This window comes from Heptranchias perlo, chromosome 16 (assembly GCF_035084215.1).
Source record: "Heptranchias perlo isolate sHepPer1 chromosome 16, sHepPer1.hap1, whole genome shotgun sequence".
NCBI lineage: Eukaryota > Metazoa > Chordata > Chondrichthyes > Hexanchiformes > Hexanchidae > Heptranchias > Heptranchias perlo.
The window spans coordinates 19,055,286-19,059,399 of NC_090340.1; the positions used below are offsets into that span (position 1 = coordinate 19,055,286).

The 4,114-nt window shown below is 44.1% G+C and overlaps 1 long non-coding RNA gene across 1 annotated transcript; it reads left to right on the plus strand.

Moving 5' to 3' along the window:
• The first annotated feature begins 1,544 nt into the window (after positions 1 to 1,544).
• On the plus strand, positions 1,545 to 2,585 carry LOC137333275 (uncharacterized). Its single transcript, XR_010965835.1, has 3 exons — positions 1,545 to 1,569; positions 2,109 to 2,372; positions 2,511 to 2,585. It is a non-coding gene; the product is annotated as an uncharacterized lncRNA (long non-coding RNA).
• The last annotated feature ends 1,529 nt before the right edge of the window (positions 2,586 to 4,114 follow it).

Consider the following 4,114-nt stretch of genomic DNA (forward strand, 5'->3'; position numbering starts at 1 on the left):
CCAAGGGGAAGTGTAAAAGATGTGGGGCGCTAAATTGAGTCATGTAGCACTCGTTGTTTCGGAGCTACACGGCCTCTCTGACATCCAAGATGGCATCTTGTTTGCACACGCACGTTTCCCGCATGACGTGCGTCAGACGCCATCTTGTTATAGGAGTTTGCGCAGGTGCAGATAAGGAACGCTAGAATCATGTAAAGTAGGGAGAAAATGGCTTCAATCAGTGTGCAACGCTGATTTAAAGTGATAGACACCATTTTGGGACTTAACGCTCAACTCAATGCACAGTCTTAACCCTGACCATCTGAACGTGTCTTAGAGTGCCTGGAGGACCCCCCACCAGCGCTATTTAAAGGGACCATGCAGGATTTACAGGTTAGTGGCTGGATTATTGCCTCTGGCTGCTGAGACATTTGTAACTGGTTTTGGAGGTCTCCTAGACTTCAATACTAGGACGCGGGGACATAGCCTAACATTTAGAGCCAGAATGTGCAGGAGTGAAGTTAGGAAAAGCTTCTACATGCAAAGGATGGGAGACGTTTGGAACTCTCTTCTGCAGACGGCAGTAGATGCTAGCTCACTTGTGGATTTTAAATCTGAGATTGATAGATTTCTGTGAACCAAGGGTATTAAGGCATATGGGGCTAAGATGGGTATATGGAGTTAGGTCACATGTCCACCATGATCTCATTGAATGGTGGAACAGGCTTGAGGGGCTAAATGCCACGGCCACTTGCTGCCTCTTGATATGTGCCACCTTTTCCTGCAAGAAAGCGGGACGTGTGCCTGGGTGATGTGCCTGTCATGGTTGAATAGCTGCCTGTGTGTGTGGCCTGTGAGTTGTGGGTGGGCGGCTTGAAACAGTGGTAATGTGTAAGAGTGAGAGGAAGCATCTGATTGGAAGAGTTGAGTACTGATGTAAAGAGTTTGTTGGTATGTGGGGGATGAGGGGTGTAGTGCGTGGTGCAGTTGGTAGGAGACACCACTTGACAGTTGACATCACCCACCTTGACCACTCATGTCAAAGCATTGAACTTCTTCCTGCACTGCATCCATGTTCATGATGCTGTGTGCCTGGCATTGACTTCAACCCCTCTGCCTCCCACTGCCTTTTGAGTATATGTCTGGAGGACCTCTTGCCCCCCCACCCCCCTGCGGATATAGGATGTCCCTCCCTCTTGCACCCAAGGTCTCTAGCAGAAAACCTTGGTGCATGCACTCTCGCAGGCCTGGTACCAACTCAGTTCGGCAGATTGGTGAGGTCTGGCATGCAGGTTGGAGGATGTGGGATTTAGTAGTGCGCAATCTTTATTCAATGTTTTTACATAATTCATCAGTGTATAAACATAGGGATGGGATCTGCATCTGTGTTTTATGTGTGCGATGTCTGATCTCTGTTCAGACCCTATGCAGACAGTAGACTGTTATTTTCATCAAATAACAGGTACCAGCTCCCTTTAAGAGATTTCTAAGAAACATCCTCCCTTTAAGAGATGGAGCTCCCTCTAGTGGTGGAAAGTGCGAATTGCATTGATTCCACGTGCAAGGCCTGGAAAGGAAGGCCGACTGCAGGTGAGTGCTCCCTGGGGACCAAACTTGGGTCGTGCCTGCCCAGGGTCCGCGGGCGCGGGGTGTCAGCACTAACATCGCCCAGAACGGACTCTTTTCCAATTCCCCCCCCCCTGGAGAGAGGGTAGAACTGAAGTCTCAGGTACATGACAGAGGATGGCCTCAGGTAGAAAAAACTTAATGGATTTCAAGCAGGAAAAGGACAATTTTGTAGGCAAGTTGAAATGTTATTCTGCTGAATTATTTCAGTTTTTGTGTGTTATTTTGTAACTGTATTTTTTAGGTTTGTATAGTCAGCTAGCCTAAGAAACAGCATGGCTGCTGAAAAAGTTGAGCGATGATCAATTTTGAAAGAAAAAAAGAAAGACTTGCATTTACATAGTGCCTTTCATGACCTCAGGACATCCCGAAGCGCTTTACAGCCAATGAAGTACTTTTGAAGTGTAGTCACTGTTGTAATGTAGGAAACACGGCAGCCAATTTGTGCACTGTAAGGTCCCACAAACAGCAATGTGATAAATGACCAGATAATCTGTTTTTAGGTGTTGGAACTTCCCTGCTCTTCTTTGAAGTAATGCCAAGGGATCTTTTACATCCACCCAACAGGGCAGACATGACTTCAGTTTAACGTCTCAACCGAAAGACAGCACCTCTGACAGTGCAGCGTTCCCTCAGTACTGCACAGGAGTGTCAGCCTAGATTTTGTACTCAAGTTCCTGGAGTGGGACTTAAACCCTCAACCTTCTGACTCAGAGGCAAGAGTGCGACCACTGAGTCACAGCTGACACTTTGCTGGGATTTGATAGGTTGGTTTTCTGCTGGTTGATTGTTCCTCACTGGTATTTTTTACTACTTTTGATTTGTTCACATTTAGTCAATTGAATATTTAATTGGTAACAATAGATAATGGTTATTTAGGCTAATCACAATGTTTTACTCTACAGACACAAGATGCTTTGGAAGTGGGACGCCTTTGAAAAGTGTTTTTGCTATGGCACATACAAGACTTTTAATTATATGATGAAGAAATTTGAAGGTAATGGAGGTGAGTGGCAAAATCCTGAACGTCAAATAACATCACAAAATGTACTTTCAAACATACCAAGTAATGTACATTGCAACAAGGTGATACCACAAGATAATTACAGGTCATCTTAATATAGATGATCTAGCAGTCATCTTAATCAGGGAGATCCCAATATCACCAGGTCAAAATCCTGGAACTCCCTTCCTAACAGCACTGTGGGAGAACCTTCACCACACGGACTGCAGCGGCTCAAAAAGGCAGCTCACCACCACCTTCTCAAGGGCAATTAGGGACAATTAGGCAATAAATGCTGGCCTCGCCAGCAACGCCCACATCCCATGAACGAATAAAAAAAACCTCCATTTTAGTACCCAATTGTCTCTTAAATGCTTACATATTTTTTGTCTCCACCACTCTATCTGGAAGTTTATTCCACATGTTTATTATTCTTTGTGTGAATTTACTGATCAGTCCTAAAATTGCCTATTACTGTATTAGTTTCAACCTGTGTCCCTTAGTTCTGCTCCTGCAGTTTAATTTAAAGTAATATTTCAGGTTAACCTTTTCTATACCCTTAACAATCTTGTATATCTCCATAAAATTACCCCTCTGACACCTCCTTTCCCAGGCTGAAATGCCCAAGTCTATCCAGTCTTTCCTCATAACCATAATCCCCTGACACTGGGGATCAGCCTCGTGGCTCTTCCCTGCACTATCTCCAGCGCGTGAAAGCTTCTATTTCTTGGCGACCAGAAATGGATGCAGTATTCAAGATGTGGTCTGACTAGAGCACTATATAGTTCGATCATTGCCTCTTCTGACCTGTATTCTGTTTTGGCCCTGTACATTAACATTTTATTAGCTTTGTTGATGGCTGCTCTGCATTGGTTGGACATATTTTGCATCAAGTCTACTAAGACTCCTAGGTCCCTTTCAACTTCATCCTTCGCCACTTTAGCACCTTTCATGGAGTACACATGTTGTCCATTTCTCTTTCCTATAATTAGCACTTTATATTTGTCTGATTAAATTTCATCTGCCATTGTTCTGCACACTTATGTTTTGTTCAATTAATTCTGTCCTTTCTGAGCTGTCTTCTGATTCCACTGCCCCACCTGGTTTGGTATTATTTCCAAACTTGACCATTTGCATCGAGTATCTGAACCCAGGTCATTTACATAAATTAGAAACAGTAGTGGTCCCAGCACCAAGCCCTGAGGCCCTCCACTTGGTACTTCTCCCTGCTTCAACCTCTAATGAGTACTTGTTGTTTCCAACCTTTCAGCCAGTTTCTTGTCCATGCCCAGGGTTTACCCTAAATTCCCACAGATTTGAGTTTAATTCATAGCCATTTGTGTGGAATTTTAGCAAAAGCCATAGGGCTCTCCAGAGTCCACTTGGATTTTCACTTCCTCAAAGAAGTCGATGAAATTGGTCAGACAGGATCTTCCCCTTCTGAATCCATGTTGACTGCTATTAACGAGATTACTTTTGTATAGATAATCCTCAAGTTTATTCCTA